At 41.2% G+C, this 19110-nt stretch overlaps 1 pseudogene across 2 annotated transcripts in view; it reads left to right on the top strand.

Annotated features, from left to right (window-relative positions):
• LOC144791235 (selenoprotein M-like) overlaps positions 1 to 15150 on the top strand; it is a 55754-nt pseudogene extending 40604 nt beyond the window's left edge. For both annotated transcript variants that reach the window (XR_013602335.1, XR_013602336.1), the window contains exon 4: positions 14857 to 15150. The product of XR_013602335.1 is annotated as a selenoprotein M-like, transcript variant X1 (transcript). The remainder of the gene's footprint in view (positions 1 to 14856) is intronic.
• The last annotated feature ends 3960 nt before the right edge of the window (positions 15151 to 19110 follow it).

Below are 19110 nucleotides of genomic sequence, written 5' to 3'. Positions count from 1 at the left end.
CTGGTAAAGTAAGTAAACTGCAGAATCTCAATCACACATGTACTATTTATTATGCCAGTTACTCATCATAAACAATGACATAGTGATTTTTACCCTCAAATTTCCCCAGCTAGCCTTGGACTTCCACAAATGCTATGACGACTATTTACATCTTTAAGCGCCAATGAACTTGTCCGTATCTAAAAGGCCGCTATCTTAGTATGCTTTAAAACTGTCAATGGGAGGTGATTTAGCGCAAGTCAGACATAAACCACAGAGATAGTTCATCTTTTCTGAGGCACTTTCAAGACAACACCAGTCTAAGGCTCACTTAACGTTTGCTTTTGTAATTTGTTCAGTTGTAATTTTCTCCTCCTGTATCACTACTGTTCCTATTGTGAAGCGCTCTGACACCTTCGGGTAAAGTCAGCGCTATATAAAAACGCATAAAATAAAATAAATAAATTAAAAAAAACAGTGCAAGGCTTGACTACGGCATCGTCCACTCCTGACTGCATTATGATCGAAATGAAGGCCATCAAGCTGTCCAATATGGCTGTGGAACAAGCGAGTGCAGACACAACAAGGAACTAAAAACCGCCCACATAGACCTCGCCTCCTTTAAATCTCAACCTGAACTCATGGACAAGAGAGTAAACGGAACTGGAGCAGAAGGTGATGGAAACGCCGGACTGGAGCATCGACATCTGGAATCTTCATAGTAGGCTAAATGAATGGAAGTTCACAGCAGGAGAAAGTTGGGGTCTCCAACCTTTTCTATACTGAGAGCTACTTATGTTCAATGAAACACATTGAGAGCTACTAATATTATTGGTGTTGTATAATTTCAATTTTGTTCTATGTATTTTTATTCAACTAAGCAAAAACTATCTAATTTAATAAGCTGGGCTGCACACAGGTGAGCTACTCACAGGAAGCTGTAGTGCTACTGTAGATCACGAGCTACTGGTTGGAGACCAATATGGGACATTTTTGGCATGCTGGAAAAGGAGGAAAGTGGCAGTGTGCAAAGCTTTTGGAAACATGGATGCCGGCCCTCTTTCAAGTGTAATTTGATCAGCCACTAGAGATAGATAGGGGTCATAGTGTGCGAAAAACGCTACAGTCAAGTGAGGTACTCCTACACCCATCATAGCTTCTCTCCTTTGTCTCTGCCATGTGAGGAAAGTTCTCCAGATTGCTAAGCAAAATGACCCGTTCCAAAATAAACTCTATAAAATTACATTTTCAGTGAACATTCTGCAGAAAGCTAATACTATTTAGGAGAAATCACTGGCCTGTAGAACCAATTCTTAAAAACAAAAAGAGATATTAGATACAGGCTGCTAGATCATGCTGTGATGATAAGTAAGAATTTCATGACCCTTCCATACAGGAACAGTTTTTAGAGTGAGTGGACAAACATGAGATGGACACTGCCACCAGCACCACCCCACAAAGGGAAACTCGTTGCTATACACCTCAAAGAGGGGGATTGTGACAGACACAGGAAACCCCAGGTGATGATCAGTCAGCACACCTGAACCAGACTGGCCCTCATCGTAAGCAATCTAGCCACCCTACAAGAGACCAGGACAAGTCTAGATCCCTTTTGAAACCCACAGAAACACAATGTTAGCACATACGGAGACCTATATGTAGGTCTGGAAAGGCCACCTTGGTTGGCATCCACTGGAGAAAGTTAAAATCCTCTTGTTACCACAGCCACTTCCCATTAGTATTTCTGTGCTTGGCTACTATAATTATACAACCTAATAAAGTTACCGTTGAGGTTATATCCTCCTAGTTCACTTTATTGTTTGACTTTTAGCCTCAAATACTTCCATCCCTTAATATTATGTTTATGAATGCGAAGGGGTTTAACAGCTAAGTCAATTGAAAAAAGTACTCATCTACCTGGCCACAGAAAAATAAGATGTGGACTTAGTCCAAGAAACCCACCTCTCAAGTGGAGAATCTGCATAGTTTTTAAGAGACTGGGTGAAGACAGTAATTTATGCAACAGAGTCCCTTACAAGTAAGAAGGAGGTCACAATAGTACTTCATAAGAAGCTGGCAGCCCACATCTGAAAGATATGGAGGGATCCCGATGGTGGTTATGCAAAACTTTACACACCATCCTCCTGCACGATAATAGGCTGCATTTACATCCCTAACAGAAGCAAGACAGAGAATCCAAAGTTATACTGGGAGGCGATTTCGAATATTACACTTGACCACTCAGGATCTCTGGATTCGGACTCTCAGAACTCTCACTTATAAGGAAAGATCTTTAGCTTGTCATTTTCATACCTACAAAACATGGCTTAGAATGGTCATATAGAGGTTCAAGGACCCTAAAGCAAAACAACTGGTGGCATGCAAAGCATATATGAGGTTCACTAATGTCAGGCCTTCATCTTAAAAAGACCACCAGCAACAGCGGAAACAGCAAACTCAATCATTAACTGGCCAATGTAGGTCGTCCCCATCACCAGAAAACTGTGAATCCTGTCTCAAGGTAACATGGATTTAAACTTGCTTTTTACATTCATGGTAGATAAGGCATTGTCAAGACTTGAGGTTCCGTGAATTCTGAACCTGTGTTTGATGTCCTGGTTCCATTACGATTTTGGTAGCAGTGAACCGTAACTAATGAGTTCAGCAAGTACGAGTGTTTCCGCCATGTTGCACACAAGGATTCACTGTGTATTTGAAGATTCCATTGTGAACCATAGATCTCATTCCGTGTAAGGCAGCCATTTTGTGGTTGCCCTCAAATAGGCCGAGGACTGCGGCTGAATGAGTTTTTTTAAGACCTATGCCCTTTAGCTGAGGTTCGCGCTGACTTTTGGATGAACCAAGTATTTATTATTTATTTATTTATTATGTATTTATTTATTGAAAAGTTTTGTATAGTGCGAACAAGACCCGTGGGTATCAGAGCGCTTTACATAGAAGTAGGATAAATAGTAACAAGATGGTAACCATTAAACAACATATAGATATGAGGTAGATAATTATATGGCTTTAGTGAGTGCTTATGTAACTACATTCCATTTACGTTAGTCTTTTACAATACGAAGTAACTCTAAAGCATGAAATTATGTCATTTGTCATTTTCGTCATACATATGAGGTAGGAGGTTATATAGTTTCAGGATGTGAGATAACTGTATGAGTTCACTTTGACATGAGGTAGCAGTTGGTATACAGTTTAGTTACAAGGAATGTCGTCAGTTTCGAACCATCATTTATCTTTCATCTAATTCACGTCGATCCTTCTCTTTCTGATGACGTAAGTGTTTTGTTTGAGGACAGAATTCGATCCCATAATGATCCATACACTTCTCTATGTAAGGTATTTACTCATTAAGAAGCTCTTCACTTCTTGCTTAAATGTTGAGGTATTAGGAGTCTTCCTAATGCTTGGAGGGAGTGAGTTCCAGATTCTGGGGGCAGCTCCTGTGAACGCTCTGTCATAAGTTTTTTTCTTTCTGAAGATGGCTGGACGCAGCACCAACTCCTTGGCACTCCTAGCCGGTCTGTTGCCTCCTCATAGCTCAATTTTCTTGGATAGGTATCCAGGAGTATTGTGGTGGAGCGCTCTATGGGTGATACATGCTATCTTTAGTTGAATTCTGGCCTCATAGGGTAGCCAGTTTAATGCTTTCAGGTGAGGAGATATGTGGTCAAACTTCCTTGATCCGGAGATGAGTCTCGCCGCAGCGTTGAGGCAAGCTTTTAGTGGTGCTGTGGATGTTTTTGGTAAACCCGCTAAGGTGGTGCAACCATATTCAATCCTAGAGATGACTAAAGATTGGATTGCCAGTTTCAGATCTGCTTCAGAGATGAATGGTTTCAATTTTCTTAGGTAGTTCAGGTGGAAGCGGGTGCTTTTTGCCATTGAATTAATGTGAGCTTTCATGTCAAGATTCTCGTCTAAAGTAATTCCTAGCGACTTAGCTGAGTTGACTAGAGTCGGAGTGCAGTTGAGCGCGGTCACCAACTTGGTCCATTCCTTTATTTCCGTAACGCTCCTTGGTGGAGAGATTAGTAAGAACTCTGTTTTTTGAGCATTTAGCTTCAGATGATTGGTAGTTAACCATTGCAATGCCATTTTTAAAGTTTCATTCATTAGCTCAATGTCTTCAAGGGAGGCGATCTTTATATATATTTTCGTGTCATCCGCATACATATGATAAGATATCTGTGAGTTTCTGAGAATTGCTGTAAGAGGTTCGACATACAAGTTAAACAGATCAGGGGATAATGTCGATCCTTGTGGGACTCCGATTGAGTTAGGGCATGGTGGTGAAATTGATTGATTGACCAGGAATCGTTGTGTTCTGTTCCGTAGGAAAGATTCGAACCATTTCAGCACATTTCCAGACACTCCCATCCTGTCCTGTAGCCTGGCCAGTAATGCTTCGTGATTGACTGTGTCAAATGCCGATGATAGGTCCAGGAGAATTAGTAAGCATGCTTGATTTCGATCAAGAGCCTGTACCGCGTCATCAACAATATGGAGGATCGCTGTTTCCGTGCTATGCCCTGATCTGAATCCTGATTGGCATTCATCTAGTAGGGAGAACTTAGTGATGTGTTGGCTCAGCTGGCCCTGCACGCATTTCTCAATTAGTTTGGCCAATAAAGGGATGTTGGTCACTGGTCGAAAGTTATTCGGGTCTGTAGCATCGGCAGTCGGTTTTTTGATCAAAGGAACAACTTGACCTGTTTTTAGGCAGTCTGGGAGGATCCCTTGTGATAATGATGCATTTATTATTTTGGTCCAGATTGGCACCACAATATGGCTGATTTCTCTTAAGCATTTTGCGGGTAGAGGATCTTGGTAGTGGTTGTTAGGTTTGATTTTCGAGAGCGTTTTGGCGATCGTGTTCTGATCATATAATTCGAATGTGTCCCAATTTGCCTTGTTTTTTGTTTTGCTACACACTGTAGTCGAGTTGGGATCGCTCTTAGTCAATGGTTGGATGGGGAGGTTATTCGCTGCGCTTAAGAGCTCTGTTTCAAGCGATTTGGCCTTCTTCGTGAAAAATGTTGAAAATTCCTCGCTGCTTAGAGATGTTTTTGCGTTTTCATGAGCTGTTTTGGCTAGTTTGTTTGATTGTTGCTTCAGGATTTCAAAGAGTTTCCGTGGTCTGTTTTTGGCATTATCCAATTCCGATCTTATAAATTCCTTTTTGGAGTTGATGATCTTTTTGTTATATTGGTTTCTAATTTTTCTGAGGGCTTTCAGCTCAGGGGATGATGGGTGTTGTCTCCATTTTCTTTCGGCCATTCTTAGTTTGCACCTGTCTTCGTTCAGTGATCCATCAAACCATGGATTTTTCATCTTCTCCGTCATTCTTTTTAGTTTTAATGGCAAGGTGTTGTTGACGATATTCCCGACTGAGGTTATATAATGTTCTGTCAGCTCATTTGCATTCTGCAGGTTTCTAGGTGGCTTTAAGTCTCTCTCACAACTTTCTACTAGTAGCTCAATATTAGCCTCTCTTGTGTCTCGAATCCATTTTTTGAAATTGGCAGGTTGAACGGTCTTGCCCTTTTTCAATAAGGGTATCAGGAATGTTATTGCATAGTGATCCGACCAGTCACATGGGGCTATTGAGAGGGTTGATGTATTTTTGTTGCCCGAGATAATCCAGTCAAGTGTTGCTCCTTTAGAGTGTGTGGGTTGCGTGCATGCTTGGTTGAGATTTAGCTCGGCAAGGAAATCCTTAAGCTTGTTGACTAGTTTGTCGTTGCAGTCATCCCAATGTAAATTGAAATCTCCTAAGAATATGTTATTGGCATCCGTGTTAGAGTTGGTCGTAATGATCTCCATTAACTGTTCTATGAACTTAGCGTTCTCTCCTGGTGGGTGGTAAAACGCATGTTGATTGCATCTTTGATTGGTTGCTGATTTTATATTGAGACCTAAGTATTCGCAAGATTCTAGAGGGTCGGATTGAATTTGGTTGACCTCTATATCTGATCGATGATTCCGATAGCCACGTTTCTGTAAGGATTGCCAGATCAATTTCCTTGTTAATGATGAGGTCTGCTATGTCTGACGCATGTTTGGTAGCCGATCGACAGTTGAGTAGGAGGCAAGTCAGTTGTTTCCCAGAGTTATTACTGTTCAGATTTTCATATTCGGAATTAAGCTGGACTTGTTGTAAATTGTTATGGTTGAGTTTCCTATCCTTCTTTCTTGATGTTCTATTAGAATCGATCGGAACTGTTTTGATGTTCTCCTCTTTCTCACGATCTGGTGATTCATAAGTTCGGAGTAAGGCAAGGGCTTCCTCCTTCGACAAGGCCTTCGTCCTATTTGGTCGGTTGATCCTATTCGCTAGTGACTTGTCTATCTCGTTGCTCTTTCTATGTAAGGAGTGTACGAGATTTTGAATATTCGTGATCTTGGAATGGGTGCTTGCCGTCACTTCCAATATTTCTTCAATCGCTTGTAGGGTACTAATTGTGACTTGTGTCATGTTGCAAACTAGTTTCTGAAGATCGTTAATAACCTTCTGGTTCCTGGGTGATTTCTTAGGGATGGTTAGCCTGTGTGTCCGGGGGTTGTATATTGCTTTTCTCTGTTTTTGATCTTTTCTTAGTGCCTCAGTCATTTTCTTTATATCCTCTGTTTGGTTGTCTGTTCCGTTCCTTCTTGAGATGTTGTGTGAGTTATCTGAGTTTTGTGAAGCTAGGAGTGTTTTTGTGGGTGAGGTTCTACCTGGCTTTAGTATAGTATTAGAGGTAGGTAGAGCACGGTTGATATCTCCTATCTTATCTGTTTCTTGATTTACATTGAGTGATTCACTCGGCGTCACTGTACGTTCTGCGTGGGAAGGCTCGGTGTTTGGAAGCGGTGTCGACTCTTCCCTTCCCACTGACAATTCATCATATGTGGAGCTGGTCTTGTTCTTTATTCTCATGACTCGTAGACCTCTCTATCCATTCTGTCTCATTTTCCGATATAGTCGCTCCTGTTTCAGTTTTCTCTCCGGATTTAGTAGCTGGCTCCAGGCAGCCTCCAGTTCGATTGGCGTCTCTGATAGTAATATTCTCAGGAGTGAATTCTGGTGGGGTCAGGTGTAGTTGGTGTCTTAAGCCCTCTAGTGATTCTTTTATGGTAGGGAATATCTTGTCGAACTTCATTATTTCACTGTTCGCTGCCTGTATCAACACTATTCCAGTTTTATATATGGTGATGCATAATCCTGCTCTGCATCTTCTTGATGGTGAGGTCATTATTTTTGTGCCATGTGGGATGTTTTTCATAACTTTTATGTTGAGCATTCTTGTGAAGGCCTTGCGCCATTTAGCCGTTTTATTAGTGTAAAATATCAGGTCATTAGTTATAGTGCCTTTATCTGAATTAAAGTATGGGTTGGCGAACAGTGTGTCCGCGTTTTTCTCCAGGGTATTCTGTTTAAACTTTTTGGCTCCGTTTTTAGATAACTTAGATGGATATTTTATGACCTGGGCGTTTGAGCCATCCGCCTCTAGGTATCTTTCGCCCATGTTTGCTTCGCGTTATAGGTCTTATGGTGACTCTTCCCTGTTTGTCTCTTAATTGTTCCAAGGATTAAAGTTGAATAGTGATAGGCATAGATATCTTTTTAAGTAATTTTCTTCTATGGTAGTGATATATCCAAGTGAACTGACCTCGTTGCCTGAAGCTGACCTTGATGAACTAGTTTCCTCGCCCGGTAGCTGATCAAGATTAAGGATCAGAGCACAGGACATCGTAAAGTTTTATTGCACACAAATATGCCTTATCTTACTTCTACCTGTTTTCTGTTTCTCTCTTTATGGTCTATTTATGATATGGGTCGTGGCCTCCTTGTTATGGGTTTGTTTGGCCCGTCTAAAGAAGAAGGTTGGGTTTGACCGATGATTGATCATGGGCTGGGCAACTGAAAAGTGGGTTTTACTGTCATGCGATACCTTTGGTGTGGATACATGTGATTGGACAGTTTGTAAATATTAGGTAGTTGTCTGGAATGTGATTTTTTGCATAAAAAGGGATGACTTGCTTTGTAAAATTGAGCAGTCTCCTGAGAACTCATACCGTGATGATTTCTAGGACTTCTGTTACTGGCTGCAGTCAATAAATTCGATCTTTGACGTCAACACGAAGAGTCCCGTGTCTCTGTATTCTAAGACAGGTGAACCCAAAGACTTTGGGCATGCCCCTGGCACTGCCGGGTCTTAAATAACCCGGTTCTTCAGACTGAGATTTAAACACTATGAGCAAGATTAAAAGGCGTGCAGACTTTTAGCTCTACAACTACAGCACATGGATGCTATCTGCTGTATCAGAGCAATCTAAACTTCATCAGACAGTCTAATCCCTAATCCAGTATATATAACTGAAGAACATGCAAGTTCCTACAAAAAGGTATACTCTTCTGAAAACCACTGACAATTCATCATATGTGGAAGCAGGTTTTTTGAAGATATTAATACTCCTCTGAAACCACTGACAATTCATCATATGTGGAAGTAGGTTTTTTGAAGATATTAATACTCTGAAACCACTGACAATTCATCATATGTGGAAGCAGGTTTTTTGAAGATATTAATACTCCTCTGAAACCACTGACAATTCATCATATGTGGAAGCAGGTTTTTTGAAGATAATAATACTCCTCTGAAACCACTGACAATTCATCATATGTGGAAGCAGGTTTTTTGAAGATATTAATACTCCTCTGAAACCACTGACAATTCATCATATGTGGAAGCAGGTTTTTTGAAGATATTAATACTCCTCTGAAACCACTGACAATTCATCATATGTATAAGCAGGCTTTTTTGAAGATGTTACCATCCCACAACTCTGAGATGGAGCTGCAAATGAACTCGAAGCGGATATAACAGAAGAGTAAGTGATAGAGGCCATAAAAAGTACGTCTTCTGGGAAAGTTCCAGGAGACGACGGTCACCCGAGTCAAGCAAAAACTTTATTCAGCTGCGAGGCCATAATAGATGCACAGCAAAAAATACATTAAAAACCTGTTAAACTGTACAGTCGAGACAAAACTTACCCAATCGATGTTTACAAGGTCAACACCCAGAATCTTCTTCCATTGTTGATTAAAATGTTCAAAGAAGCCACTGATAATGGAATTCAACAGAGCTTCAATCTCCCTTCTCTTGAAGCCCGACAAAGACCCGCTATGATGTATTATCAATAGGCCAGTCTCTTTAAGTATTGCAGACATTAAAACATTAGTGCACTTACGGTGGTTGATTCCTCTTCTCATACAAAGAAATCATGTCTGCTTCATCCCAAGGCACCCACCCATGCACTGACTGTATGAGCATACTCTTGCATATAATTAAAAAAGAAAAAGCTTTCAACAAGTTTTTTTTACAGAGTTTTATAGAGCACAAACTTGACCCGAAGGTATCGAGTATCAGAGCGCTTTACATAGCACCAGTTGCAGTACATAAGGACACATTCATTTTTGTTAGGCATGGGGAGATTAAGTGATTTGCCCAAAATCACTGGATGTTTCGCGTCCTTGCCGAAACTCGAACCCCGTTCCCCAGATTTGAGATCGACCGCCCTAGCCATTAGGCCAACACCTCTCCCCATAAGTGGCCCTACCTGTTTGGAGTGCTTCAGAGAGCAATTTTCAAAGACAGTTCATATGAAGATGGCTTTATTCATCTACTTATTTAGCTGTTAGATGCTACCGCTTCAGGTCAGAGCAATTTCATATCAGGGGCACGTGCCAAGGATGCCCACTGTCACCTCTTCTTTTTCTTTTGTCATTGGATCGTTTAGTCACTAAAATCAGAGCTTCTGCTGAGTTTTCTGGTATACCATCAGCAGCACCTGAAATAAAACTAGTCCTTTACGCCAATGACATTTTATTGCTTCTTACAAAACCAGGGATGTCATTCCCCAATGTTCTAAACATCATGACACTCTTTGGTAATTTATGTGGGTACAACATTAATTGGAATAAACACAAAGCCTTGCCACTAAATTCTATCAGCCTGTCCTCTTTTGTAGCAGGCCTACCATGCCAGTGGTCATCAACCACGATCAAATATCTGACAATAAGCATTGGGAAGGACCTGACTGCAGCAGTCTATAAAAACAATAAGCTCCAGATGCCTAAAATATGGCTAATTTAGCAAGGAGAATTCACTTGCAATTTTCATTATAGGCAGGGCCTGCTTTAGGGTGGTGTGACCGGTGCAGCCATACCTGGTGCTGACCTCGGAGTTGGGGTGGTTGAAAATAACTTATGGATTTAAACGCATGTGTTGCAGTACTCAATCTGTATCCAGCTGTTTTCAGGGAAAAATAAAAATGTCAAGATAACTGTTGATTAATATTCCTGCTGGGGAGTGATTTTTTTTTGTCTAGTGGCAGTTTTGACTGAACATAAAGTAGCGCAGAGGGTTAATGTGCCTCCTGTATAGAACTTGTGCAATGAAGATCACAGAACTGAGTGTGAGTGAACTATGAATAGTAGTGCTATAAAAAAATGAAATGATTGTCAGAGAGGGGCTATGGAGGGCTTGGGGGCACTGTTGGAGGGTGGTAGATAGGGAATTATTGGAGAAGGAGGCCAAGGGGGAGTGGGAGTGCCAAAAAAGACAGATGCGCTGGGAGCCACCAGCGCTAAAGCTGCCCTGATTATAGGGCTAAGTAATCAAAATGACAACAGCACCTAGATTCAGTGATGTATTTGGAATGATCCCAATACGTTTCCTGAAATCTCTGTTAGAAAACCTAAGCAAAATGGTCAAAGACCGTATCTGGGGACATCACAGCCCAACATTTACATTGTCAAAATTGCAAGCCAACACAACAGCTGGCGGTCTGATTTTACCTGATATGGACTTTTATTACAAAGCATACCATGTGCTCATCATTTAACACATCTCTTTTCCACTGACCTGGAAATGCAAGACTGGGACAACAAATAGAGCAAGAAATACTGGGGTTTGGGCAATGTAGGTAGGAAAGATGAGTCTCGAATGCTATAAGGGGATACCAAAGCTAAGTAGACCCCTTGAACCCAGTCGTTCTGGAAACAAAGCAAGTACGGTCTGCTGTACATTAGCAACCGAAGATTAATGAGCTTCTACTTTGTAAAGCAGCCATTTGGAATAATGCGGCAATCCTGATCAAGAGTGACAGGACAAACTGGAATGAATGGACAGAAAAAGAGATTCCTTCCCAGGGCCAGATGCTGATCGACAAACGAGTAAATCCTTTGGCCACTCCAAGATGAATTTCAGCTAGGATTACAATAACAGTGGTGGTATTTTCAGTTGAAACACTGGTTAAGCTCCATGCTCTCCCCATCATCAGGCCCTTTCTCTGAATCCCCAGTTCCTTTATATCTTACAAGGTGGGGCAGCTACAAGGGGGTCATTTCAGACTTGTATAATTCCCAGGTTTCTGAATACAATTTTGTAAACGTTTAGTAGTACTCTTGTACTACTACAAAACATACTACAAAATGCAGTGTGTGAATAGAAAATTTCTAAGTAACAAAATATTAGGAAAATAGGTCTTGCAAGAAACCCACGCGGCATTAACAAAACGTGAACACGCTTAAGTGGCAAAAGTGATACCTGGGAATACAGAGACTAATCTCTCAGACAACACATGATATCAAGATGCATTCTGCACGAAAAAATGTGAGCCAGGTCTAGGTTTGCATCTGTTTCTGTGAAGACCCAGGCCTCTCCAGCTCAAAAGCCTTATCTCTTTGAGGACGCTGGCTTGTTACAAAGCATTTTCTTCTTCCAGGAAGTTTGGGAAGAATGAAGATGACCTGAAGGTGGTGATGAAAAGATACCTGAAAAACCTTTCCAAGTTACTAGGGGCCATATGTATCAAGGTACCAATTTGCGATTCTGTAATAGCGATTTTTAAGAAATCGCTATTTCAGAATCGCAAATTTGTATGTATCAAGAAAATCACAATTTTTTTAGCAATTTCTTGATATTCCTTAATTGCGAATTCGCAAATTGTGAATTCGCAATTAAGGAATACTTTCCCATTCATTTCTATGGGCCAGGAGACCCATAGGAAGGAATGGGAATTATTCTCAATTTGCGATTCGTAATTTGCTAATCGCAAATTGAGAATAATTTCAAGGGAGCAGGGGTGTCCAAAGGACACCCTGTTGCACCCCTGAAATAGGCATGGGTGCACATGTGGTGCACATACATGCCCTAAGGGCATGTATGTGGTTTACATGGCACTTTGAAAAATGCAAAAATGGGCATTTTTCAATACATTCGCAAATTACCACCAACTTGAAGTTGGTGGTAATTTGCGATTCCTTAGGGACAATTTGCATTTTCTTTTAGCTTCATACATTGCATTTAAGGAATCGCAAAATGTGCGATTCCTTAAATGCAATTGCAAAATAAGGAATCGCACATTTTGAGATTCCTTATTTTGCACCGGATTTTCATTCATACATCCCATTTAGAAAATTCACATTCGCAAAGGCCAAAATTCGGCAAATTTCGGCTTTTGTGAATGTGAATTTGTATGATACATATGGCCCTAAATCACTCCTAAAGAGTGGAACGGCCTCCCACTACTCATCAGAGCCTCCCCCTCTCTTCTCCAATTCCACAAAAAGCTGAAGACCTGGCTTTTCAATGAACTAACCCACCTTAGACTGGGCTAGACAACACACCTAGTTAGTGCCAGGATACGCTCGCGGGTGATAGTGCTCTTTACAAATACACATAACACTCCACTTCAGAATGTAAACCCTTGATAGGATTCTACTATTCATGGGAAGTGGGAGTACTTGGAGTTATTGGACCTAATAAATGCACACCTGCATGCTCTGACCTACAACTATCATTGCCAATGCCTTTGGTTCAGTGTATATGATGACTTTGGTTCACAGTATACAATGCTTTTTACCAATTTGAAGTTCCTGCCATTTAGGCGCAAGTCACAATCCATGATTTTCAGGGCAGTGCTCTTCTAGGTGGGTTTCTGGACACATCCACAAGAGGTTTCCTTGCTCCTGTATATAGATTATTTGTTGGTTTTAGCACCATCCGCACACAGAGCTGCCCAGGATCTGAACAAATTATGGAGGTAAATGATTGGTTTGGGTTCATCATCAACTGGGAGACATTTAACATACTCCCTTCTCAGGGTGTTACATCGGATTGCAACTTTGGGAGGCAGTCAGCAGAACATTTTCATTTATTTTTACTCTCCGGGGAGTGTAGGTCAGAGGGATGAACATACTACAAACAGAAGGGTTTCCGATCATCCTAAAATCAGCTGTAATCCTCAAAGATTCAGATATTTCGCCTGGAGTTTAGGATTCAAAGCATGTATTCATATGCAACTTAGACAGTGTATTTTTGCCGAGGTTTTGCTGATAATTTCTGACAACCAAGGCTTAGTATATAGAAGAACAGGGAATATTGGGCAGTGGTGGTGCTGGTGCCACCTTTGTATCAGGGGAGGTCCTAGTTTGCCACTTTAGTTCAAATTTAGGTCTTCTCCGTCCCCAGTCAAGCATCTTACATACCATCCTCCTCAATGGTTCAAGTGTAACTCATCTTCTAGTGTTGTAGTCACACAGGAAGCTGAGGGTAGAACCCTGCAGCCAAGGCCTATCTGAAGAACTAGCTATGCAGGTTTAGCAGTTTTTCAGGATAAATTTGTGATGATTCTCAGTATTATCCTTACACATTGTGCAACAATCAGTATCTTAACGTCTCATTTAGAGAGTTATAGGGTATTCCCAACAGAATAGTTGGTCTCCACTATGCCATGTACTTTCTCATTGGCCAGACTGTAGATTCGTCCAGTGGTGGTGCACATACCTGTGGTGCTGGAGACGTTGCAATCACATACCTTTCAACACATTCCCAACTATGAACTCAGTGTTCTTGGTGATAGTAACATTGGTTAGATGTTTGAGCAAAGAGAGGTTACTACTTTGTAGATATATTTCTTGACCATTCTCTCTCAGGCTTTGTTTTCTATGTTTAAAATTTAATTCGACCAAAGTTGGTCTTAAAGTTTAATTGTTAACAACACGTGGTTATTTTAGTCTTTTCCCTTCATTTCCATTCTCCAGCTTCTGCTGAGAAATAGTTGTATTTTTTGGAATGTTTAAGAGCAGTCCTAACATATTTGAAGAGGGTGGCAGCCTTTTTTAAGTCTGGCTTTTTAAAGTCTCAGTTTTGCAGTAACAGGAAAATCGAGGGAAGACTCCTCTTGCTTCTTAAGTGTGTGGATTTTAGCCTTGAGTTCATTGAGTTGCACAGTCTCTAAAGTGAGAACTCGCCTCTTGGACTACTAAATGATATTTGTGTGGCAGCTACCTGGACATCCCTGTACACCTCTTTCCACTACTACAAACTGTGAGTGAAGAAAACTTTGACCTCCAGCTTTTGAGTTGGAGCTCTTTGCTCAGTATAAAAATGTATTATATAATTTTACTTTCAAAATGCACTGGTGAAGGTAAATCTGCATTTTGGCAAAGACTGGACTGGACGCCAGAAATACTTTTGCATGTATATTTAGTTAGTACTTGGATAAGCAAGAGCGGACCCGGATGTAATACCTAGATTTTTACCTGATAATTGGCATTGCTCTATGTCCTACTTTTCTTTGTCTTCCTCTTTTGCTCCTATTCAAGGTGATAGCTTGTGTTGTGGTTGGAGAAGAATCTCATATAGCCTTAGCGTGGGGTAAGAATTTGTAAGAAAATAACAACATATTAATGTTTCTGTACTAAGGACTAGGAGAAGTGGGAGTAAGATTAGGAGTACTGAGGAATTCAGGGGACTAGATCTAGGTAGTAATAACCTAATGAATTATCCATGCTGTCCACAGGAGGTGAATGTACGTGACAAGAAGGCCGATGATATTGGCGCCATTTTAGACGCTGCCGGATTCTATAGGAAATCCCAGAAGGGAGAAGAAGTGCCAGAAGAATTTCAACATTTACCACTGAAGGTTCCCAAGGATGAACTCTGAAGAGACACTCGTACGGAAGGTTATCACCGAGAGCCACAATGACGTCTGGGTCCAAAAGGCAGACTCCTGCCGGGGCCCTGACCGAATGATTGCAGCGCATCGTATAACCCACCTGAGAATGCCCTCTTCTAATAAAAAAAAAATAAACTGCATTGGCGTTGGCTTGATTGAGTTAAGGGAATATATTGCAAACAATGTGTCTTGATTCTTAAAGGAAATTGTTTTCAGCCAAAAGGGGCCATTTGCAAATGGTGGTTTAACACAGTATCTATCATGGTAAGTAATAATGCCCAGTAACAATACTGAGTGCAGGATATCAAAAAACATCATATCATGAAGTAAAGTAGACATAGATAACTGTAGATGGACTATTCTTAACTTCACACCCACTTACCTTGGCAATTATACTTATATCGAAGTTATAGGGAGAGTCGATCTTCTAGACTCAGAGGGGCAGATTTACAAGCCCCTTGCGCCACTTTTGCATCATTTTTCCCATGTTAAAAATGACGCAAAAGTGGCGCAAGGGGCTTGTAAATCTTCCCCAGAATGTTTTACGGTGTAATTCCTTTGTACCTGTGCATAAAATGTGAATAGCTGCTGATCGACAACCATTCATAGGCTTCCCATGAGCTAAATTCATAGAGTACCGGGGAAGGTAGAACATGTATGAAAAACAGGAAAAAATTGTGTTTACTAGGCATGTTCCTTACACTTTTTGTGTTTAATGCACATAGGAAAGGTTTTCTAAACAGGTTAAGGACTTTAACTTTATTATTAACATTATTAAAACATTGTACCAAAGGAAACTATCGTTGATGAAGACATATTAGAGCCCCTTAGGTAGTGCTTAATTTGAGCAGGTGCTTTTAGGTGCTCAGCACCTGCACTTCTTTTACAATTGTTTGGCTACAATTTCTGAACCTGCAGGTGGTGGTCTCAATATTAATTGTTCAATTCAAAATAAAACGAATAACATACATTGCATGGTGACTGTCTGGTAAATGTTCCTAGGCAGGCCGGCATACGCCTGCCCAGGAAGGCATCATTGTGTATCACCACATTAGTGATGATGTCATCACGCTGATCACAAATCCAAGCAGTCATCGATGAACTATGGCTTGCATTCTATTCCCCTTGTCTGCTGCACCCTGCCACTGCCTGAGCCTAAACCTCCCACGGATTAATTGTAGCTGGGGGCTGGCTCATGACGGAGTTGAGGCAAGGAAGCTGCAAGAGCGCATTTGGAACTTGGGAGTGAGGGCTCTTGATGAAGAATAAATTAAAGTAAGTGTGGACTTTCCACTTGTTGCATAGCCATAGTAGCATATCCAGCAGCCCTACATTGCTGCTATTCTCAATGTGCTTGATGCGGCTTTTGCCCAACACAACGTTTGTGCGCCATGGCGACACCAGTAGAATCTGTGCACTGCACCTCAGCATGGTAATTGCTGAGTGTGCGTGAGTCCAGTAGGCACCACAGCCATACTTATCGGCATTGGCAGCAATACTGCGGGGGACAATGCCTGTGCTGTAGCAGGCAGGATCACAGCAAGCTGAGCAGTGGATGCCGATGCCATCGCCATCCCTGGACCTACTAATTACAGGCAGCACTAGCAGTGACATGACCTGCTGTGCTCAAGCAGCCGCCTGTTCCGCAATAAACCCAGTCATACCACACTGATTATTATATGAAAAAAAGCATTTTTATTTTGTTTTTGCACTCGGTGTAGGTAAGAAAGTAAAACACCTCATCCTCCGCTTCTTTAGGAATGATAACAGGAAAAGGCAGAGTTCAAAATAGCAGGGACATGTACAGGCTGACGACAGGGGTCACAGGCAGCAGCAGTGTTAGAGATGAGAGACAGCAAGAGTAAAGAGGAGAAGAAACAACAAGAGAAGAAAAGGAGGAGAGCAAATCAGATACATAGAGAAAGCAGCCATGGTGTGAATAAGAGAGCATTTAGAAAAGAGGAGATAGAATGAATGTATGTGGAGTACAGGACAGAGGGAAAAAAGCAGACAAATGATAAAATGGAGACACAGCTAATCACTGATTGAGATTGATAGTAAAGAGCCAATATCGAGGGGAGAGAGAGCGGAGCATGGATAAAAGTGAAGAGAAAAATGGGCAGGGCTAAAATTAATAGAGGGCAAATCAGAAATACAGGATGTGACAACGGTGATAGAAAACAATTAGAGAGGTGAGAGGATATACTCTTAGAGCAAAGACTTAGGGGACAGACCACAGAACAAGGTTAGAAGATAGAGACTGAGGCAGTGAGAGTGTTGAAATGGGGCTCACCGGAGGAAGACGTGAGCGGTGGCCTCCGTGGCAAAATTTTCAGCACCTGCACTTCTATTTTTTTACAAATTAAGCACTGCCCTTAGGTAGTACATTTGCTACTTTGCACATGCAACAGATGCCGGTAGGAATAAGGGTAAAGGGAAGCAAATAATCTCCATTACTTCTGTGAGTCAGTAGATTCTGTTGACTTGATTATTTTGCCTTATTGGATGTGTGTCTCAAATGTATTGCACGTCCCTGAGCGTTCCTTCATGGATGTCTTTCATTTAAAAGGTAAGTGGTCGAGCAAGTCTGGAGACCGAGTGAAGGCTTTCCACAAGTCTCAACAACTTTGCATCTGCACTTTTGTTCCTTTTTCTAGACCTTGCCTTAAGGGATTGTGATAGTGAAGAACAATTTGGACTCCGTTACAAGGATGAGTGTTGCAAATCCCTTTAATGTTTCCTTTGTGGTACCTTATGTGTCTATGCCGTATGCTTTACCTAGGCAGTTACTCACTGGTGGCTATTTTGTTGAGACCTAAATAAAACTACCCCTTTCATGTTGTTCTTCTTATACATTATGAATGTGTTAACAGTAAGTTACTTTGACCCTATTGAAGTAGCAGTTCTGAGGCGACTAACATGCAGCTCAGCAGTAGTTCTTCCTAAAGACAGGGCGTCTGTCTCCTGTACATTGCATTGCCTCAGCACATTGATGCACAGGGCACTGAAGGGTGCATGTGACACACTTGGAGTGCTCCACCGCCTTTTGGCTAGGTTCACTCTATAGAAATACCCTACATTGATACATACAGACTTGACTCTTGCAGACTTGTAAGCTGTGTCAAGGAGAAGTGAGACTCCACCTTCCAGATTACCTGCTCTGACTGCATCGCATGACAGGCATGTATGTTGCTTCATTCCCTGTTGAAGTGTCATCAAAACCTAAGGCTAGTATATATTAGGAGGGATGCGACCTAAAGTGACAGGAACAATGGATACCTCCTCATTTTGCTCAAGCATAAGTGAACTTTGGCCAAGTTCCATAGTGCTGTGAGTAAAATAGATATAATTTTTCGGATATTTGCAACAAAGGGGTAGCCAAAAAATGTAAATACCCCCACTTGAACTAAACATCTAGCCACATTGAACTTGTGAAGTGAGCAACCTGACACTCAGGAAGATTCCCTTCATCCTTTCATCTTACTTCCATCCATCTGTCGACTCCTTTTCTATCTATTCATCCAGTCATTTGTTCGTTCTACACCTTTGTGTCCACGCTTTCGTCCCCTAGCCATCCATCTTTCACCTTTTCATATATACTACCATCCTTTCACACAGCTATTATTAATATCTCCATGTATCCATCTATCCATTTTTCCTTTCACTTATTGATCCTTTCACTCTTGCATCCATCCTTAAACCAAATGGGGGTGCACAGCTCAAAAGAAGTCCAATAGGCCAATATAAAGTGAATAGTGACTTCTTTATTAGAAAATATTTCTTTTTTTTAAAACATTACCTTGAGACATTCCAGCCAACGCGTTTCATTCCCGTATAGGGAACTTCCTCAGGGCAAACAAAGTGTCACTGTAGAAGTACAAATTGAAAAGTGAAAACTTCCAGAAGCAGTAAAGCTTGTAGTTCAAGGCAAATGGCCATTTCAAAGGTTGGACAGGAGGAAGACTGACTATAGTTTTTCGGATGTAAACCTTGACAGCAGTTCGGCATATATAGCCTTTGAATATTTTGGGACCATGAATAAATACATTGAGTTTTAGAATTTTACTGTGGGAGAATACATGGAGGACAATTAGAAAA

This window comes from Lissotriton helveticus, chromosome 11, assembly GCF_964261635.1.
Source record: "Lissotriton helveticus chromosome 11, aLisHel1.1, whole genome shotgun sequence".
Taxonomy (NCBI): Eukaryota; Metazoa; Chordata; class Amphibia; order Caudata; family Salamandridae; genus Lissotriton; species Lissotriton helveticus.
The sequence above is the reverse complement of the archived record's forward strand: the minus strand, read 5'-3'. Positions and strand labels throughout refer to the sequence as shown.